The 23,037-nt window shown below is 41.4% G+C and overlaps 1 long non-coding RNA gene across 1 annotated transcript; it reads left to right on the forward strand.

Annotated features, from left to right (window-relative positions):
- Positions 1–1,366: 1,366 nt before the first annotated feature.
- Positions 1,367–22,950, forward strand: LOC310846398. The gene is made up of 3 exons (XR_014565277.1): positions 1,367–1,514; positions 10,245–10,388; positions 22,579–22,950. It is a non-coding gene; the product is annotated as an uncharacterized lncRNA (long non-coding RNA).
- Positions 22,951–23,037: the final 87 nt, after the last annotated feature.

Here is a 23,037-nt window from a genome sequence, read left to right on the forward strand (position 1 = left end):
TTTTGGAAGTGACACTACAGACAGGAAAAGTACGTCTGGAGTTTGCTATAAGTACAATCAGGGTCTATTTGATTGGTCATGCAAAAAGCAAACAACAGTTAGCTTAAGTACTTGTGAAGCTGAACTGAATGCACTGTCTTATTCACTTAAGGATTGTGAATGGTTGTTACAATTGTGCAAAGACATGAAAATTCCTGTCAAATGTCCAATCCAGGTTTACCAGGACAACAAAGCATGTTTGGCTTTGCTGAATTCTGAAGGTTGTAAGCAAAGCACGAAGCACTTGCAATTGAAGTTGCAACATGCTAGGGAACGTATTCAGAATGGACTCGTAACGGTGTCCTATATGCCAGGTAATGAAATTCCTGCTGATGTATTGTCCAAGATTGTATCAAGGGATCAACACTGTACCTATGTGCAGAAGTTGGGTTTGTACTGATATTGTACGAACACGCTGCCCAGTGATGTTCACAGAAAGGGGGAGGATGTTGGTTTCTGCTTCCTTCACTGAGCAGCGAAGTGCTCGTCACAAGACAATGTTTACATTCCACAGTCAAATGCTGTTGGGTTTTCTCACGGGAAAGGAGACTGGATGTGACGTACACTGGTTTCCTGTTTTTCACTGTTCTTTGCAGTTCAGTGTGATTCTCTCCGTGCATTAGAGGAGAGAGGATGCCTTTCTCTGCTCCGGCAGAGGGAAGATGTTTTTCTGTAAATTACCAGCTTTGAAGTGTAAATAAAGTAATATAGAGCATGTTGGCACGTACTTTTCATCATTCCGCTGTGCACTGGACACTGCTTATCTCCAACATGTTGGATCATGTTGTAAACAGGATGACATCACAACCTTAGGTAGCTAACCCATGTGCTGACATCACTGACAACAAACCAAGCCAAATGAGGGGAGTCCTTTCTGAATAGCTGGATACTTTCAAACACTTTGGAAGCAATGACTGAAAATTTGCCCACGCAAGCATGTGCCCTCTCTCTCTCTGCCTCTGCATGTTGCTGAAAATGTTCAAAAGCAACGTGGGAACACAGTTTACTTAGTCGATAGAATCTGAGGACCTCTGCATAGATATACAAAAAAACTGATTCTTAAACAACTTGATACAAATATTGATTCAATAAGTTAATATTAGGAAGTTTCTCATCAAAATGTAAGTAAAATCTCCATCTCAAGTCAGAGGGTATCCAGGAACAGTTTGATCCTTAACCTACTGAATTCACCAAAGACCCACAGGCTGTTTGCTGACTTTTAGCTTGCAGAAATGATGTTACAAACTGCTTAACAAATATGTTGCTCTGCAGTGAGACAATATTCCTTTCCCTCCCCAGCGAATACCATTCCCAGTGATCTTTCCCATTCCAAGCTACCATCCTGGCTGTTTCCTGTTTTCCCAGATTTACTAAGGTGCCGCCTTCCAGCCTGAAGTTGTAGAAAGCAACCAACTTGATCCACAGTCTCTGACACCTTTCAACTCTGAATGTCCACCAGTCTAGCGTCTACCTGGGTATGTTTGTAATGCAGTAAAACACCAGTCCCTTGTTTGGCAACATTCCAGCCTTTTTCCTATCCTCAACCATTGAAAGAAATATTACACTTTCACTTAACGGATGCCCTACAAGTCACACAAAAGTTAAATGGAAATGTAAGGTATATGAACTCCCAGCTGTCTGGACATTTTCTGGGATGAAAGGGTAAAGAAACAAGTCATTTATTAGCAAGTGGAATTCTTTCTACTTTTCTTTGAAAAGCAAAACGATGCTTTTTCTGGTAAATTATGTCATTAGAACTGGCATCTCCTCTTACCAGGCAAAGTTCAGTGGTGTCATGAACTTGTTTTCATTGTTTTCCCTTTCAAGTCACCATTCCAGCTGAATCTCTCCAGGAACATTGTTTGTGTGGTTTCATTTAGGACACCTCTGGAATGATTATGGAGAAGGGGGGAGATGAGAGAGAGAATTCAGCCATTGACTTCAACTGTGAGCAGAAGTAAACCCTTTCATGCTGCTTCCAGTGGAGCTATCTTTGAATTTTTAGCAGTGGATGATCTTGCCTAAAAGTGCATGTTCAAAAGTACTAGAGATTTGGTTATTCAGAATTAACATGTGGCACCACAATGTGGAACTTTTCTTAGGAGTGTTATGCCACCAGAAAACAGGCTTCCCACATCTACAAATGGTTTCAACAGTGGATTGTTGTGGGTTTCTATCGAAGCTTGTCTTTTAAAGGGAGGGCGTGGTGGGAAAGATATAATTGTTTGCTGGCTGTTTCATCTGGTTTAATTGTTATAGCTGCTGTGTTTCCTAATCCTTTTAGCTGAGGGATTTGCCAATATATTTTGACAGTGGTACCTCGGTTAAAATCAGCCCTGTTTACAAACTATCTGGTTTATGAACTCTGCAAAACCGCAAGTAGTGTCCTGGTTAGCGAATTTTACCCCAGTCTATGAATGGAATCCGAACGGTGGAAGGGCACCGGCAGCAAGAGGCCTCATTAGGGAAAGCATACCTCGGTTTAAGAATGGCTTTGGTTTAAGAACGAACTTTTGGAATGCATTAAATTCGTAACTGAGGTACCACTGTAATTTTATCTTTGTTTTAAGTGTTTTTATTGTAAATTATGTCTTGTATTTAATTGCTTATGCAAACTGCCTAGAGAACTTGCAGTAAACTAAAGAAACAAAAAAAAAAATCCATTTTGCACATAACACTGTGAGATTCTAGCGAGACTCTGGGTTCTTTATATTCCTAAAGTATTGTTTCCAGAAGAAAGGTGGTTGGATAGAACTTGCAGTTTACAAGAGTGAGTGTGCTAGGAAGAGTATGCACAAGGGTGGGTAACCTGTGCTTCACCCAAATGTGGATGGACTCTGACTCCCATCAACCTCAGCCAGCACAGCCAATAGTTGGAGATGTGTTATTTATTTATTTCATTTTAAAAAACACACTGCTTGATTGTAAGCAACCTCAAAGCAGTTTACAAAAAAATAAGACAATAAAAGTGAGCAAAATTTACAACCATACTTTAAAACATAAAAGAGTTAAATACAATAATAGATTAAAATTATCTCAACTTTCTAAGCTGGTAATTGAATTCCAGTAACATCTGGAGAGTCACAGGTTCCCCATCAAGTCAAAGAAATGTCACAGTTTGCACAATTTGATTTGTAGCAGTCATTGTTTTCCCTAAAAAACCTAGAATTTAGTTTTGAGTTTCTCAGATTCTCTGGGTTGTATTCAATGCAAGTTCTACTCAAAGTAGTCCTGGTCAAATTAATAGGCATGACTAATTTGAACCCATTAATTTCAGTGAACCAAGTTTGAGTAGAACCTAGATTCATGCAACCTTTTGTTTTTGAAATGATGAACATGGTATGAAAAGTGTTTTTGACAGAAGATTGAATTGCTCTTAAAAAAAAGAAAGAACTGTTTTTGTTATTAGATCTTTTCTCTTGTGCTCCATGCCCTTTCTCCCTCATCTTTATTTATGAGTGTAACAGAGGTGTCCATGATTTCCCTGATGATGAAAATCATGGGTCCCAGTGGGCTGCTATTTCTTAACTAAATATACGCTAGTAAATAAATTCATTGCCACAGTTTCATAACTCTCCTTTGGGAGGATTGAAATAAGCTTCGGCAGAAGGAAATCATGAAAACAAATGAGTTTATTTTGGGAGGTGCTGATTGCAGTTACTAGAATAAAGTGAGAGAAAACAATCATTATTTGCTAATGTAAAACCTGATGATGTATTTCTTAGTAAAGCAAAAGAAGAGCAGATAAGGAATACTATGGAAGGATCAAAACAATTTTGAATGCTTAATTTCATAGTTTGGGAATGATGCAAACATAAACCATATTTGAAATGTGGCCACACAAGAACTCCTTCCAACAATCCATAGCAGGGAATGGTTCAGCTTTTGATGACTCTCCTGATGATTCTTACAGCAAAAATAATGAGACTATTACAGAGATTATTACAGTCATACCTTGGAAGATGAATGCCTTGCGAGTTGAACGTTTTGGCTCCCAAATGCCGCAAACCCGAAAGTGAGTGTTGTGGTTTGCGAACGTTCTTTGGAACCTGAATGGCCGACGTGGGTTCCACAGCTTCCGATTGGCTGAAGGAGCTTCCTACAGCTAATCGGAAGCCGTGCCTTAGTTTCTGAATGTTATGGAATTCAAACAGACTTCCAGAACAGATTCTGTTCAACTTCTGAGCTATGACTGTATTATTATTAGGATAATAGACAGAAATGGATGGATATGTATTTAGTTTAACATTGAAGCTGGTCCTCTCTTTTGATAAAGAAAACAATGCAGATGCATAGAGTTCCTAAAGAATTAAAACATTTCTTAGGATCACTACAAATCCATTTTCCCCAATACAATGTGTTTTTTTATGCTATGTTTACCAGTATATGCATTTCTATACACAGTTCACTCCAGCATATGCATTTTTGGTACATTATGTGATCGGAGAAATTTTGCATTGCAAAATTTGGGGGCGTGCGAATTCTGATGGATGGCTGTGTTTCACTTCATGCATTGTTTTAGAAAGTGTAAATTAAATAGGTTCACCTTTAAATCCAAACTGCATCAGATTTGCCTCCCATCCCTACTGTCAAGGACCCAGTGCTTTCATACCTATCACATGGGACTGAAATGGTGTGTAAAAGTATCTCAGAGGCCCTGATAGAGATGGGACTCAGGAAGTTCCTTTGTAAGGACCCTTCTTTCCACGTCCCCCCTGCCACTTTCAAAACCACATAATTCACAGCTGTAAAAACCTTGGTCCCAGTGGAAAGTTGGAACCAAAGACCTTTGTGTGGAAGAGCTGATTTTTAATTAGAATTGAAAATAGCATCCAGCTTCCTGCAATACTTCGTGTTTAAAATACAGGGAAATAAAAATAGACATTTGCAGGGCTCAGAATAGGCCTTGTTGCCCCTCAAGTCCATTTCCTTGTCCCGTTGTGATAACCTGTCAGTCTTGGGCCAGCACTTCCTCTCCCTTGCTTATCTATTGGGAGACTGTCTACCTCTGACTGTCTGAGTGACCAGCTTATAGATATATCAGCAGTCCCTAAATAAAAGAACATTGTGTTCTTATTTTTCATTTTCCCAGTTGTTGTTTTTTACAGAGATCATGTTTTCTATCTTATGTTTCATCTCCTATCTCCCAACAATTAGAGAAAGCTGCCTATTGTTAGCAATCTCTGAACGTCTTGCTAAAGCTACCAGCAAGTGCCCTGTTACAATATTTTGCCATCCTCCGAATCTATGCAAACTATTGGCCAAAACTGTATTGGAGTCATCCATCAGCAATCCTGATAATTCCAAATGCTGTTATAATCTGTGTGTATCTCGTGGAGACAACTATCTTCAAAAGCAACAGGACATCATCTGCAGGTCCTGCAATACAATTTATATCCTGGAATGCAAAAGAAAAAACAACAACACCCCTGGAATGTCATATGCAGCATGTAGGCTAAAACAACAGCCCTACATACAAACACATTTTAGAAGCTACCAAATTGGTGATTTTGACAAGAAAAGTGGAGCAATCTGTTGCTAAGTGTTTAATTCTGAGTACTACAACCTTTCAGAGTTTGCCACAGAGATGCCAACAAATCCAACAATGTGAGCAAAAAGGGAGAACTTATGGATGTACATGGTGGACACGTTAATTTTGCATGGCCTCAGAAGATAATACCAGCATCTCTTAAGCCAATGAAGGTCTCCAGTGAATGAAGGCCAGTCCCCTTGGAAACTGCATAACAAGTGATGAAGATGGAAGCCAAAATGTTTGCCTTAAGAATTTAAAATGTATGTTTCGTTAGTCTCTCTCTCACACATGCACACATAAAAATACCACTCAACTTGTTTTCTAGAGTTAGATTCTGCAGTGTTTGTTCAGTTATATTAGAGCATAAAATAGATTGAAAAAGAACACCTCTACTGAGGTGAAACATCTATAGAATTTTGGGGGAAGTTAGAAGAATTTTCATATGCATAGCAGCATTCTCTGTGTGACAGGACTCAATGGTGCAGAATGCCATCACCAATGTTGCTTCCCATGGCAGCCATTTTGTGCTGTCACCCACAATTTTTTAAAATCAAGATATGAGTACCTGCACCTCAATTTTTTTTTAGCAATTTTTTATATTTCTTTTGGCACTGGGAGAAGCACATACCTCAGCCACATTCTGGCCAAAAGAAAACAACAATGCTTTTAACACATGGAACTCCATATATCCCGCTAAAGCCCATAAACAGCCACCAAATTCATCATCTTTGCCATTCTTTTTTTGAAGCCATTGTCGACAACAGGGGCAATGCTAGATGACACTGCATATGTAGGTCCTGGGACTTTGAAGAAGTGGCAGCCAAGATGAGCAAAAACACTTTGCAACAGCCCATTAAAACAGTGGCAAACAATTTCCTTAGTCTAAGGAAGAGAGGAAAATTTGGATGAGGAACTTAGTAGCTACTACCAACATAGCAAACATGTACAAGTCAGTTGCCAGATACCAGGGAAGGAAGTTGGCTTCATCTTTTCCAAGAAGCAAATATTTTAATTGGCTGATACTCTTCAGTTGCAAATAATGTTTCCAGGGTTCTTGGCTGCAGCTGCCAGTGAATTCACCAATCATATCACTAAGCATACATGTAAACATCCAAGAAATGAGCAGTGTTGCTGTTGGGTACCCCTAGAACAAATAAAATGAACTTCAGTTCAGCATACTGTCTTAAGACTTGTGAAGTGTATTCCATGGTCTTAGGTTTTTTTTCCCCTCTAGGAAATGAATAAGTAATTAAAATAACCTGAAAAGAACAGAATCCCCATGTCCATTCAGGTCTCTCTCAGGTTGCCAGCAAGGCAGTATTTCTAGCAATAGCTCTATGAAGTGGACAGCTGTGCCCTATAAACCAGTCTGGAAATATTTTTATTGCAGTTCCTTCAGGCTGTAACTACATAATGTCCATTAGACTGTGTTGAGACATTTACTTTTTTTAAATTAGATTTTATAGACTTGAAATGGATGACAAGGTATTTTTTACAGCATCTGCAAGTCTCCTTCTTCTGAAAAGTTCAGAGTGCCTTCCATGATTCCTTCAACCAATGCAGGGGTTTATTTATGTGCATAATGCCATTTGCACAACATTATGTACTTCCTTAGCTCACAGTTATGGACTGGGATTGGGTGTATTTAAGAGGTCAGCTCCAGCCACTGAGCCATCCATATATTGTACTACTTTATATCTGGAGTGGAAAATGTTAGGCCACATTCACACCATACATTTCAAGCATTATAATACCACTGTAAACAGTTGTGGCTTCCTTCAAAGAATTACGGGAGACACACTTTGTTAAGGGTGCTGAGAACTATTTGGAAACCTGTATTTCCCTCACAGAGTGGTTTAATCATCAAACTTTTGGAATTGTTGCTTAGTGAGGCGACTAGGGGGTCTTCTAACAACTCTCAGGACCCTTAACAAACAACAGCTTCCAGAATTCTTTGTTTAAAGTGGCATTATACTGCTTTTAAACGTAGAGTGTGAATGTGGTCTTGGAAACCATGTACAATGGGAAGAGAAAGGCCTAAAGAAAACATATGCCTTGGTTTGGGCAAAATGCCCTTAGCGCCACACTAGACAATACAATAATTGGTGTAAGGTTGCATTTTATTTAAATATAATAATGAAGAACTTGCATCAATCTCACATAACAAGTCCGAGCAGCTGTAGCCTGCATAGATGGATAAACATCTTCTGCCTGCTGCTAGGGCCCAAATTACTCTAGATCAATTGCATCAGCCAAGCTGGCATGATGGGAGACAAATGGCGTTTTCCTGTAGAGGGAAGCCAAGGGTGTATGACTTGACCAGTGCCAGCCACCCCAACTGATCGTCATTCAGTCACCCACAGGAGGTGGTTAGAGTAGTGCTCTCCGCCCAGCATGCCTCAGGGTGCTGACCAGCTGTAAGGCACTTACTTGCCCACAATAAATGCCAAAAGAACCAAGCAACCAAATCAAACCCACTATAAGACAATTAAGAGCAATGTGAAGAAGGTGAAGAAGTGCACCCAGAGACCAATCAGTGTTCACCCCCCAAAAAATCCCTCCTTAGCCCCAAGCACCAACTGGCAAAGGCTGGGATGCTGAAAAGAGGAAGGGTTCAGGGAGGCATGCTTTATAGACAGCCTGCTCCCCTGAGCTTATTGGCCAGTTCAGGCCATGTGGAGGAGACTCTCACCCAGGTGAAGGGTCCAGGTTTACATAGGTGCAGGGGAAGAAGTACAAGGAGGAAGCGAGTAAAATGAACCAAGAGAGGATTCCAGAGTCCAGAGCTCATGCTGTCATGATATGGTATGCTGAACATGAACTGAATAACAACCTGAAGTTTCATGGCTTGTTTCCAGAGTTAAGATGGAAGGAAACCAGCCTTATTTACCATGACCCATGTGACCTTCGTTCCACACCCGCTACCTGATAAGAAGTCCTGGCTTTAGCTTTGGATTTTTCAGCCACGATGGCAGTTCTCCCACTGCACTTAAAATAAAGTCTTGTTTTGCAGGAAGGAGGAAGCGATTGATCTCTTAATGCCGGAAGTAGTTGCCACATTTAGATGCACTTGGAATACAAATGTTCCTTTAGAAAGCTGAAAGGCCTGGGCAAGCAAAATATGGCGTGTGATCCTTCCAACCTCCATGAATGGGAACCCAGGAATGGATGATCATACAGTCAAGGATTTCTTAATGGGTCCCCGTTAGGTTATCTAAACAGGTTGCATAAATCATTGTCAGCATTTCCTATGCTAGCAATTAATAGGACCAAAACGGAGATAACTGTCTGGAGCCATCATACATTTATTATAACTTCCTTCCTCTTGCAACACCCTTTCATCAGTACAAAGCGATGCAGAAATGTGCACGTCCATTGTAGTCCTACCTGTTGTACTGGAGAAGATTCAAAGAGCGAGGGATATTGAGGTCATTTCAAGATCAGGACTTTCTGAGACCAGCTCAGGATTTCTGAGGATTTCTGTTTTGCTTTGTTTTTGTTTGGAGGTGGCTACTATTAACAAGTGATTGACACTGGGGTGTATCGTGCACACCTGCTGTTTTAAAACACCTATAAAGGGTTGGCAGGCATGCAGGTGCAATACTGCGGTGCAGGGGCCTAGCTTTGAAATGCTATATGCTACTTACAAAAGAGGAATATGGCACACAGTGCTGCCATATCTTCCTTGAATGCTTCCTTTGGCAAATCTGGCACTTAAGACCAAATTCGGGTGGGCTACACTCTCAGTGTATGCTGACTTGGCAATGTCCACAGAATGAAAGATGGAAGGACATGCTCTATAGAGAGCTGACTTCAGGCACTAGGTATATTGGCAGACCAATTCTGTGTAACAAAGATGTCTGCAAACGGGACATGAAGGTTGGCAACATTAACTCTTCTGTATAGGAATCCCTTGCAGATGATTGCAGTGCCTGGAGACATACAGTCAGGTTGTGTATCCATAGCAGTAAGCACAGTAAGATTGACTGCTGGGAGGAGCGCAGAGAGAAGAAACACACCTGTATCAGCGAAATCAGATGTCTTCATCTGCCCCACTTGCAATAAAACATATCTCTCCTGTATTTGTATCTACAGCCACAGCAAGCGCTGCAACTCTCCGACAGTTAGACTTAACCCCAAAGGTGCACTCTTCCATTGCCTCCCACGACAGACGGAGACCAACAAATGATACAAGATCATGTTACTCTGTAGACCAAGATCACATGCTGGATAAAGCATCTCAGATCTGCTTCAACAGTTGCAGTTTCTTGTTTTTTAAGTGGGGTGGTAGTGGGTTAAGTTCCTGAGTTTAATTTCTGCTTCAGCACATGGGTGGCATAGGGAATTGGGAAGCGGAGTGAAAAACAATATCTAACCTTGTTCATGCAATGGAAGAATGTGTGGTGTACAGAAGGGGTATATTTTACTGGCAGGTCTAAAGTCAATCTCTCACTTTGCTGGGCATATTTGGCTGTTTCTTTCTGGCAGTGTGCCAGCCCAATGCATTTGAAATATATTTATGTTAAATAGGAATGCAGAAAGAAAATGCTGGGGTGTGTCAGGGTGTAATGGTTGCAACCCTGGAGGCCAACATTTTAATTTAAAGCTTGAAAGGGCAATGCGCTGCACTTAGTTAATCCATAAGAACTTCCTTATTTTTCTTTCCTCACAGGTCTCCACTCAGTTTTGACATTCAGCCCAAAAATCCAAGAACTCCCAGGACTGAGTGCTGAGAAATGGCTTCCAAGGATTTAATATTCTTTGTCTTCTGATGCTTCCCCTGATAATCCAAGAGGATATATAAATAGGGAAAATGGTAGGTAAATGCTCCAGGCAGCCAAATTGTATTCCCACTGCTAAAACCTAAACTGTTTATAAAATAAAATCTTGATTTGATAATGAATCTAGTGAGATCATTTTTATGGAATTTTGTCCATATACTCTTATGATGCATATACCTTTGCTTTTCCAAATACAATGAATGAAGTGTCATAAAGCATATGCATCACAGCCTCATTCTTCTGAATGAATTGGGAGAGACTGATGTTAGATTCCTGCATGTTGCAAATATTAATGTAGAGAAAGGGCAGGGAAATGCAGGACGTGATGGCATCAGATCATACATTTCCACTGTGACATGCTATAAGAGAGATGGTAGGGGGTATATCACATTCAGCTGCTTTTGGCAGAAACCCAGCATTCCTTATCATGTTTGTTTATGCCCAGAGATACAGCATATTATGAAGCATTTTGGCATTTGGTGGATCAGCGGAATGCAGTAAAATCTCAGGTTTCATCAGATGGGGCTATTCAGAGCACAACTGAGGAGAATCAAGAAGATATGGGTTCTCATGACATCATCATATCTAACACTGAGGGGAGAATGCAGTCAGGTGCCACGAGAGCAGGCCTTTAAGGCTGGCCAATGATGCATGGTACAGACCAGTTCACGGGTTGAGGCAGCACTTGGAATCAAGAATGGAATTGCTCATGTAAGGTAGACAAAAGGAGGTGCATCTTCCAAGCTCTTCCTTTAAGTCAGGTGTGGGCAATATTTGGACCTCAAGATGCTGCTGAACGGCAACTGACAACATTCCTAGTCATTTGATATACGGTACTTGCTGAGGCTGATGAGAACTGTAGTTCAGCAACCTCTAGAAGGCCAAAAGTTCCCCACACCTGCCTTAAGTTTTAGAGTGCCTCCACTAATTCAGATTGCATTAAGTTGCATTTATTTGCTGTTCGCTGCAGAGCCCTAAATATTACCCCATAACTGTCTGCTGTCATTCATTCCCGGATGTGTGGAAGTGCCCCCCCCAAAAGTGTAAGCTCAGAATTTTCCTCAATTTCTAGTTCCATTTTAAGAAAATGTAGCTTCCTTGTGATTTAAGGGATTACTGCTAATCCTGTGCATTTTTGTTAAATCTGATTGAGGTGTCATACTTCAGTTTTGTTGTCCGTTTGTTGTTGGTAAAACATGTTACCAAGGTTTTCACTAGAAGGTTCACAAGAGGGTTTGCCATGGAGATGAAAAGTTTGGTTGCTCCAATCAAAGACTATTTAGAAGATGGTGGCCTGCCAGGTTTAACCACCTTGAAGATAAGACTCAAATGCTACAGAAGAACAATGGGCCTGATACGCCTTTTTGAGAAGCTTGAACTATTTAGACAGGCCCAGTGGCCTGGAAAGCTAAACAACATCCATATGCAATGATTATCTTGATTCCCAATGTCGAAACTGAAAACCTCTTGGCTTTAAACTTTAAGCCTGTGTGTCCATTCCCCTGAGTATAAGAGTTTCTGGCAAACTATCAGTTCTTAAATATCACTTCTCCAATTACGTTCTCACAGGTTAGTATTTATGCAGACCGAGCTTTTCAAATCCTTGTAGTTGGTACTGGGCTGCAACTTAATGCATTACAGGTGGCTTTTGGCGGTTTGGGCTCACAGGCCAAACTGATTCCAGATGGTCACACGGTATGAGTAATAACATCAGCTCATTAAGTTGCAAAGTTTCAACTACAGTCCCAGAATTATCAATGAAATAAAAGCTAAAGGAAAATCAGCTGTACTCTAAGTCATAAATAGGATTTTTCATAACTTTGAACTTTGGATTTGTCATTTGTTTCAATGTTATTAATAGGAGTGTTTTCTATGGAAAAAATATATGAAATGCTACTGAGCTCAGCTGCACTGTGAGTTCTGAAGATGTCTAATTTAAGAGTGATGCAGAATGAGACAATAGATACGTATAGAGATGTTCATCTTATACTGTATCCTGAAATGTCTGAAAGGGTAGCTTACATGGAGAAAGCTGTAGGCTTCCTACACAACTGTGAAATCTGATTGAACCGGGGCTTTAGTAAAATCATTAAAACTCTGTAATAAACCACTTCTAAATGCATACATAAATAGCAAAAATGAATGGTTGCTTAGACCAAGGCCTTTTTTCACTGCTTGGCTTTTGTGGTAGTAACAGAAGGGGCTCATAACTCAGGTACGTGTTCCAATACTTTTGTATCATGCCAAATAGGGAAACTATTGGTTTTGGACAAAGCAATGACCACTCACGCCTACCGATGTGGACCAAGAAGTATCTCAAAAGTGCCTAGAAACTGCAAGAGACAGAGCAAGGGAATTTTAATATAGCAAGCTTCCACAATTTACATATTATTTTTAAATAGCTAAGGAAGTAATGCACATTTAAAATATTAGCAAAATATGTGTATAATGTAATTTACAGTGCAATCCTACCCTTGTTTACTTGGAAGGTTCAGTGGGACTTACTCCCAGTAAGCGTGCTTAGGATTGCATCCCTAGCACTAAAAATCTGGATATGTTTTTTCCTGACCCAGAAGTTGTTTTCCTTCCCAGAGAACAATGCCTGCTTGGGTGGATTTCTTGGGGACAGCTTGCCCATTTAAATGATGCTTTTATTTATTCAAATTCCTTTTTTTAAAAAAGGAAGACACATTCAATCGCCATGCAAAGTGGTGTGTTTTGTGAATGCAAGGAGGATCCCACTTGGCTACACACCGTGCAAATCCATTGCAATGCTTGAATGCGAAATCCTCACATTGAATTTGCTTTGGCTCTAATCAGCGGTGAGCTGCATGCAACGCGCCATGTAGTAAAAGGGAACTTATAGGAGATAAGGACAGGCATATGTATCAAATGTTATGCTATTTGAAATTTAATTAGCCACATCGATTATTATGTAGGTAGTTCTTCCTCCCTCCTACATTTCTGAAAGTTTTGCAGATGTTGTACTACCACTATTTCCAGATGTTACAAGCTTTTCCCCCCTCCCCAAAGTGCTGGGCTGTGGCCCAAAAAAGGGATTTTCTATTGGAAAATTCTGGCACTGACTGCAATTCCAGCCATGTATTGCTCTGCTGTGAGGAAATTATTGCGTGAGAGTAGAATGAGGATGCAGAAAAGGAAGCAGAGGCTGGCTCTGGAGCTGAGCGTGGTGTCAGTCTGCAAGGGCAACTGTGGGTAAGGAAGGGGCAGCGTCCTATGATTATGTCAGCTTCCCTATCTCAAACACATCTGGATCAAAGCCCTGGCTACATGGGCCTTAATTTGCGACTCTAACTCGGGCTGACACAAGCCAAAATTATGCTTTCAGAAATATGCCTAAGCTGATCCAGCCAGAAAATTATGTGGCTATAGGTAACCCAAGTGCAGCCTGAAACTATTAGCGTACATTTCAAGCGCCGGGAAAGCAGAAATAACATCCAAAACAATTGCAAAGTGACAAACTAGATTTCTGAGGGCCTGGGGCTTTCAGGAATGTCAACATCAGAGGCTAGACATCACACAGGTCTGTCTGACCGCAGTCCTTTCCCATTTACAGCTGCCATAAGAACGTAAGACGAGTCCTGCTGGATCAGGCCATCTAGTCCAGCATCCTGTTCTCTCAGTGGCCAACCAGATGCCCTTGGGAAGCCCACAGCAGGACCTGCAACAGCACTCTTCCCACTTGCATTGCCCAGAAGATTGCCTCCAATGGAGGAGGCAGCGCACAGCTGTTGTGGCTTTGCCCTAAGGCTAGCCGGCTAGATGCACACAGCTCTGCCTAGGCAATTCCAGAAACCAACGCATTCTGGGCTTAGGGCCAGAGGTGTGTTTATCTGGGCCAGGGAGCATCTTTGGAGTGGTGGGAAAAAGCTCGAGGGGATCCACTCCAGTCTATTATTTGTGCACGAGGTGAATTGTTATGCCTTGCTTTACCCAAGGGGCCCTGGAGGGTTCCAAGGGGCGGGTGGGAGAAATGGGCAACCATGAAACCTTTTGCATAGGAGCCTCACAAAACAGCCTCTGGTGAGAAGTTATAGAGACCCGGGGAGGTCTGTGGTCTGGGCTGTTAGGAACTAAGGACGATAAAACAGACTAATAAAAGTGATGTGTTGTGCACGTCCCATACAATGTCTATGAAAACCAATGGCAGACCTCATTTAGGGGCACAGGAGTCGGAACAATGGTTAACATATGTATCAGATTATAGCAAACACATGCAAAAGGTGAAGAGTAGGGGGAGACCAGATGCTGGAGCCACAGTTCTATCCCAGCGGAGAACACTGGGACTTGTATACCGCCTGGGAGTTCATATAATTCATGGCTAGCCATGTACAAAGACTTTTTGCAAGGGCCAATAAATAGCAATTGGAAGGTTATGGGTTACTGATGGATTTAGAGCACGTCTTCTAGCTTGCTGCAATTAAAACTGATGAAGAGCCTTTGCAGAAAGTGACGAGTGGACTGGCACTTGGGGATGTGAATTTCATTTCTGCCTTTTGCACTAGCCTTCACATTATTGCAAACTCTACAGCCCAACCCTGTGCGTGTTTATTTGAAACTGAAGGCCACTGAGTTGCTTGGGGCTGACAACAGTAAGCAGTACTTTTTTTTCTGGAGGGATGCAGGGGAACGCATACCCCTAAACATTTTGTGGATCTTTGTACTTTTGTCCATTTACTGAATTTCCCCCCCCAATTTGAACTATAAAACAATGATTTTCTTGAGTCAAAATGATAGTACCCCAAACATTATTTGTTAAGAAAAAAAAGCACTGCCAATGAGACAAATTAGACACAGTGCTAAAGATCATAGAGAGCCAGTGTGGTGTAGTAGTTAAGAGAGGTAGTCTCGTAATCTGGGGAACCGGGTTCGCGTCTCCGCTCCTCCACATGCAGCTGCTGGGTGACCTTGGGCTAGTTACACTTCTCTGAAGTCTCTCAGCCTCACTCACCTCACAGAGTGTTTGTTGTGGGGGAGGAAGGGAAAGGAGAATGTTAGCCACTTTGAGACTCCCTGGGGTAGTGATAAAGTGGGATATCAAATCCAAACTCTTCTTCTTCATCATCATATTTGAAGCGATGTGGTTGGTTTCTTGATGTCAAGAGCCACCTTAGAAGGTTTGATGTTGTGTCATGAAGGGGGGGTGAGAGCAAGGTTTCCCTCTCTAGTTGTGCTCCTTATTAGTGTCTCCCTGGTGCAGCAGCTGTTAGCCTCAAAAGACAAAATCCCGATAGATGTTTCTAGTGACATGTCTAGTTTGGCTCTAAGTGTGCCTGATTAGGGTTTCAGCCTTAGGCCTTAGGCAAATATTATCTTAATAATTAAGGAATGCGGCTAATAAATGAAACCAAGATGGAAACTAGTTTTGTCCTGGGTAAGTGATTAACAGTATCAAAGCAGAAAGAAAGCTGCTTGCAAGATTTAAGGTTTTATTCTTAAAACCTGTGCCTTCTATTGCAAATAGAAATTTTCCGTGTAAAATTCAAATGGATCTGGCCATTTTCTCACCTATTTCCATCCCCGCCAGTGTGTGATACTCAGCTCTTTTCTGTTATAAATGTCAAGAAACAACGGCAGGTTTGGGTGGCACTACTGCTTATCAACTCTGTGCATTCTTTATTATGAATGAGAGCAGTAACTATGATTGCATAGCCCATTGATTCCAATAGTGAGTCTATGCTGATTATGACTTAGCAGGTTACCACCATCTAAGGGACTGCCAGAATGTCAGAGTTAGGTTCATTTGTCATCCTGGATCCCCTCTGGGAGCCAATTTGGAAGCAGGAGGCGGCTGCTACCGTTCCATCACTTTGTGTTGCTTTGAGGAGACAAAGAGGAACTTGTTTGCTACTTGCTTTCATCTTGGTGCATTATCAGCCCTATTAAAAATAAGAGCTCTTTCCCTCAGACTGAGCAGTGCCACCAAAGAGAGAAAAGAGAGAGAGAAAGCAAAAGGTAGCTTTTTATTCAAAGGACCTAAAGACCCCTGACATATCAATCATTGTCACGTGTGATCGCAGCTAGGAGTATAAGAGAAACCTGCAGCCTGTCAGCCTTGCAGACAGATTCAGTGGTTATATGAGCAAAACCAAAGTGTACAAATCACTGAATTCTCATTACAAAAGACCTTCAGAATAAGAGGGACTTCACATCTAGCTGTGGTGAGAGAGGAGCCATTTATTCCACAGCTGTAGTGTACCCTACACTTTCTCTTATATGGATTACTCTTGATATGTGTTGGGGTTGGAGAAGCAAGTATGAGTCACATTTGCTCGTATGTGGGATTGGCTTCCTTTATATGGATCAAGGCTGGCCAGATTGACATTTGTTTGCCAACCAAGTCATTCTAGATAAACCTAGAACCTAGAACCTTTATTAGGCTTTGATTCACCACACAAAAATATATAAACACAAATAACTAAGACTTTTCTTGTAAAGGTCTTGTAAGGTTGACAGGTAGCTATGTACATGAAACACTGTGGACATCTGAAAGTGTTGTACAGATGTGTAGGTGTAGCAGTAAAGTTTTTGTAAAGGATCAATCAATTTCCTTTATTCAACCGATAGTCAGAAATAAAACATTACACAATACAGAATTATAAACTAAAACAATTGTAAAGGATTTTATGGATCTGTCTTCCAACACTGCGATTACTTAAAGCAGGCATAGGCAAACTCCGGCCCACCAGATGTTTGGGACTACAATTCCCATCATCCCTGACCACTGGTCCTGTTAGCTAGGGATGATGGGAATTGTAGTCCCAAACATCTGGATGGCCAGAGTTTGCCTATGCCTGACTTAAAGCACACACCCCAGGATCGCCGAGGATCAGGCTTGAAAACTGTATACAGAACTCTCTGAATTTTTCAGCCACATGGGAAACAATTAATGCCTCTGAGTGTCTATCCAGTGGCGTAGCGTGGGGAGTGCACGGAGGGCCGGCCGCACCGGGCGCAACATCTGGGGGGTAGGGTTAGGGGGCGCAAATTACTTGCCTTGCCCCGGTTGCTGACAACCCACGCTACGCCACTGTGTCTATCTGGTTAATTTGTGTGTTGCTAGTTAAGCATGGTTGTTGCAACAAACCATCAAGTTCACAGCAATTGGAGGAAAAAAATGTTTTATGTGAAAAAGCCTTTAGCTATTTCTCTCAAAGAGTCCTTTAATGCCCTCACATGGTCCTCTCTGCAAGTGTCTCACAGGGCATATGTTTTAAAGTTTGAGCTTAATAGTTCTAAACTGACGTTCCCCTCTTCCAGTTGGCAGCATCTGACCACAATGTGCTATAATAATGAAGGCCATCCAACATGACTCTGACCTATTTTTTCTTAAAACACCACCAACAAAAACATATTTTGGTTCCGGACTTTTGCTCCTGTTACTAAGCGCATGGGCTCCATCTGTACTATGCATTTAAAACAGGAACATATCACTTTAAGCAGTGATGGCTCCCCCCACAAAGACTCATGGGAACCATTAGGGGTTCGGAGAATTGATTGACACCCTTGGTCCCCTCAGCGAGCTGCAGGTCTCAGAGTGGTTTAACAGTCAATCCCTCTTCCTAGAGAATTTTGGGAATTGTAGCTCTGTGAGGGAAATAGGGATCTCCTGATCACCGTCAGCACCATTGACAAACTACAGTTCCCAGGATTCTTTGGGGGAAGCCATCACTTCAAAGTGGTATGCTGCTGCTTTAAATGTACAGTGATACCTCGGGTTACAGACACTTCAGGTTACAGACACTTCAGGTTACAGACTCCGCTAACCCAGAAATAGTACCTCAGGTTAATAACTTTGCTTCAGGATGAGAACAGAAATCCCACAGCAGCAGCAGGAGGCCCCATTAGCTAAAGTGGTGCTTCAGGTTAAGAACAGTTTCAGGTTAAGAACGGACCTCCGGAACGAATTAAGTACTTAACCTGAGGTACCACTGTATAGTGAAGACAGCGGCTTATTAAAAGAAGGGGAAGAATCTGTGAGGGAACAAAATGGAGAACAGAAGGAGGCACATGCTCTGTGCAAAGAAAACAGGAGGCTAAGCTAAGAAGTGATTCATGCTGCCTAGATTAAGCATCTTCCGTACAGTGTGAGAAGCTTCCTGTGGGTTATAAGGGCCTGCTAAAGTGAAAACAACCCTGCTGGCCATAAGTCTAAAGCCTTACACATTCTTATAAAGTTCTGTCAGCAGTATCAAATAGTTTATAGCCCTGCATCAAATTAAGAACTGATTTCATCTAGCATCACCAGACATATCAGGTCAATGGATTACGCAATGTTTTTTATGATTCTCAACTTAGTGATCAACATTGCAGGGATGGTCAAATGGGATATTCCCTTTGGTAACTCGGATGACTATGATGCCCTTTTCAGAGAGCCAAATGCCTGCAAAATCTCAACTGGAAAATATCTATATATATTCAGCTGTCAATTATTATTATTTTATTTGGGTGTGCCAAAACTGGGGCCATGATGATGAAGTTTTCAGGTCTCATGAGGACAATCCACCCAATTAGGTGTTCCGCTGTGGAATTCATGAAGCATTATGCAATTGGATCATGTGATGTGGGTGCAATTGGATCATGTGATGTGGGTGGTTCAGGCATTTAGCAGTTAATCCTTGAGTGTTCTGGGTACAGGATGATGCGAATGCATTTCGATTTTGATGCCAAAGTGGAGTTAAAACTGCACAATTAATAGTACTGTGTCATTAAGTTTGTGTGCCTTCTAGTTTTCTGGATTCAGTTCATGGCTGAGTGTGAACTGGCAGCTATTGAAATTGTATCATGATTTGGATGGATTTGAGTGTAAACACATGTACCCAATTAATAAACAAGTAAGTAATTTTTTTTAATACAAAAAGAAAAGACACAAAGAGTTCCACTTGGATGTAAAGATTTATCAAATAAACAGCCTCTGCTGCTATGATTTCTATTGGAACAGATGAATGAGCAATGAAACAGCAGAAATTACAGAGTATTTAGCTCAGTGTTGCCCAGAGCATTGCTTCCTCATGAATGCTTGTAGATCTTCAACCTTTTGCTCAGTTGCTCCTCTGGACATAGCAGTTTACACCACAACGTCTTTTTAGAAGCAAGCTTTGTTGAGTTCAAAGTGCATATAGGATTGGTGCCTTCATTTCCCTAACCCTGTTGGACACAATTTGATGGTTTCACTCCCTTCATCAGAAATGACTGTTGCAAACCATTGTGAGTACCTTCCTAGAAGGGTTCTAAAACTGCCCAACTAATATCTTAAAGGTAAAGGTAAAGGTACCCCTGCCCATACGGGCCAGTCTTGACAGACTCTGGGGTTGTGCGCCCATCTCACTCAAGAGGCCAGGGGCCAGCGCTGTCCGGAGACACTTCCGGGTCACGTGGCCAGCGTGACATCGCTGCTCTGGCGAGCCAGAGCCGCACACGGAAACGCCGTTTACCTTCCCGCTGGTAAGCGGTCCCTATTTATCTACTTGCACCCGGAGGTGCTTTCGAACTGCTAGCTTGGCAGGCGCTGGGACCGAGCAGCGGGAGCGCACCCCGCCACAGGGATTCGAACCGCCGACCTTTCGATCGGCAAGTCCTAGGCGCTGAGGCTTTAACCCACAGCGCCACCTGCGTCCCTAACTAATATCTTAGAAGGAGCTATTTGTATTCCCACCCCGCAAGACTATAGAGCGATTTGTGAAAGTTATTCTGTCAGTTACTTACTCTTAATATTAAGATGGGGAGGGGGTACACTGTTTGGAGACAATAAAAATAAAATATCTCACTATCTTGTCCAATCCCCAAAGCACCTAATGCTAAAACAGCAGTTCTCAACCTGTGGGTCCCCAGATGTTGTTGGGATGACAACTCCCATCATCCCTGAGCTCTGGCCTTGCTAGTTAGGGGTGATGGGAGTTGTAGTTCAACAACATCTGGGGACCCACAGGTTGAGAAAGGCTGTGCTAAAACCTTCTGCTCACTTCCTTGGAATGACCCAGTATCTTGGCCTTTGACTCTATCATCTATCTATATCATCTATCTATCTATCTATCTATCTATCTATCTATCTATCTATCATCTATCATCTATCATCTATCTATCTATCTATCTATCTATCTATCTATCTATCTATCTATCTATCTATCATCTATCTATCTATCATCATCTATCTATCTATCTATCATCTATCTATCATCTATCTATCTATCTATCTATCTATCTATCTATCTATCATCTATCTATCTATCTATCTATCATCTATCTATCTATCTATCTATCTATCTATCTATCTATCTATCTATCTATCATCTATCTATCTATCATCTATCTATCATCTATCATCTATCTATCTATCTATCTATCTATCTATCTATCTATCTATCTATCTCTCTCTATCTATCTATCTATCTATCTATCTATCTATATCTATCTATCTATCATCTATCTATCATCTATCTATCTATCTATCTATCATCTATCTATCTGTCTATAGTTTAGGACCTACCCTATTGTCCTGTCTGTATTTTTAAAACCAGTTTGAATATTGTTCTTTTAAGATGGTTTAAGAGGGACCTCATGGTGAAAGGTAAGAAATCTCATTCATTAAGGGTGCTTCTGAAATTCTCCCCATTCAAATTCCTCATTGGATTTTGGCATTTGAATAACTTGACTTGCTTTCTGAAGGACCAATGCATGGAAAGTCCTCCACTCTTCCATTTTGCACAGTGTGCTCACACCAGCCATGCATCCATCTCCTCCACCTAGAGCACATGTGAAACCTTCCCTGTCCCCCTCCTTCCAAGGTACCTATTCAAAAATTAAGGGGAAGGAGGAGCACAAATGGATCAAGAACACTTTGTGCATGGAGGACTCTACCACATGCCCCCTGCATTACATCCTTTAATGATGTCTTCTTACCAGGGGCTGCCACCTCTGCTCACAGTGCCCCCAACCCTGCCAACTGGTGGCCACACAACCTGCAGAGTGATGACATTTTCCTTTACAAAAATATTATATAGGAAGATATACAGTGTTTTCACGCAACCTTAATAATGAATGGCTTATTAGTCAATTGCTATTGGTGAGTGCAATGGAATGCAAAGCAGATCATTTTCTCTTGGTTGTATATATTTGATGGAAACATAAGTCAAAGGCATACAAGGTGCAACTATATTATGAAGATATTGTTTCAAATGTAGTGACTTTTCTGCCCAGAAGCTTCTATTTTTATTTTGTTTTAAAGAAAGCAATGAGCTTTGAGTGTCAGGCTGGATACTCAAAGGACTTAAGTTAATGCAGCACTAACGTCCACGGAAGATGGATCTGATTACTATAGAATACTTTATTCAATACTCAGGACAGGGAACAAACCATCAACTCATAAAGTCAATAAAGACAACATAGCCGCTTCTTAAAAAGATTGCCAGGGAACATGATATCTACAGTGTGGTTAACTATGAAATGTTCAAATCACAAATGAGCCAGGCGGTTAGCATCTGGATTATTTTAGCAATCAGCGAACGGAAGCTGGGCACGTGACTTCTGCCGGAGGCCAAAGGGCAAAACTGGCTATGATTATCTTGTAAGTCAAATGAAATGGTGACCATAGTTCTGGAAAAAAAAGAATAAAAAAAGAACCCGTGAATAAATTGGTTTTGAAAAAACAAAAACAAAACAACCCGTAATGATTTGCCTTCATGCTTGATCCTAATGGTTGCAGGAGCATTTTGCTTCAGAGATTACTTACATGTTAACTCTGCTGAGTGCTTGCTCTAGCTAGATTCCACAACCCAGAAATAAAATGGAAGTTTGGTGGTCAAGTGGGATTGGTGGGAGAATAGTTGCATTTCTGGCTTTGTTTCTCCTTGTGTGATTAAATTCATGTGCGGGGAAGCAGGAGTGTGCTAATAAGCTGTGCCCCCTCTAACATGTCATCACCTTTTTGTTTACAGCCCTTTGGGAGCTGGAGAGACCTCTTGGAGTGGGGAGCTTTCCTGTCTTTGTCTTCATTAACTTCCTGCAGGTGAAGTCTCAGTTAGGGATAGATAAATTTGCTGGTTTCCATTTTCCATTTTTCCAATTATTTTCCATTTTTCCAATTATTTTCAATTTTTCCAATTATTTTTCATTTTTCCAATTTATGTGTGGTTCTCTACATTTCCACATCAGTCTGAGGTTGTTGTTGTTTTTATATATGTTGTTTTTATATGTTTTTATGGACAGATCCTGAAGCTGAGGCTCCAATACTTTGGCCACCTCATGAGAAGAGAAGACTCCCTGGAAAAGACCCTGATGTTGGGAAAGATGGAGGGCACAAGGAGAAGGGGACAACAGAGGATGAGATGGTTGGACAGTGTTGTCGAAGCTACCAGCATGAGTTTGACTAAACTGCGGGAGGCAATGGAAGACAGGAGTGCCTGGCGTGCTCTGGTCCAGGGGGTCATGAAGAGTCGGACACGACTAAATGACTAAACAACAACAGCATATGTTGTTTTTATATATACATTTTAAAAATCCTTATGAAAATTTATTAGCATTTTAGTCTTCTATCTTTGAGTGCAGTTTTGCCCAAAACAGACAACTCCCCATTCCTGCGGGGGTTGTGTTCATGGCTGCCGTGAACGTCAGCAGGATGTACATAAGTCTGCCCCACCCCACTCCACCCCAGCCCCCTTGCAGCAT

The sequence above is a fragment of the Podarcis gaigeae genome, assembly GCF_964106915.1.
Source record: "Podarcis gaigeae genome assembly, chromosome: 6".
Lineage (NCBI taxonomy): Eukaryota > Metazoa > Chordata > Lepidosauria > Squamata > Lacertidae > Podarcis > Podarcis gaigeae.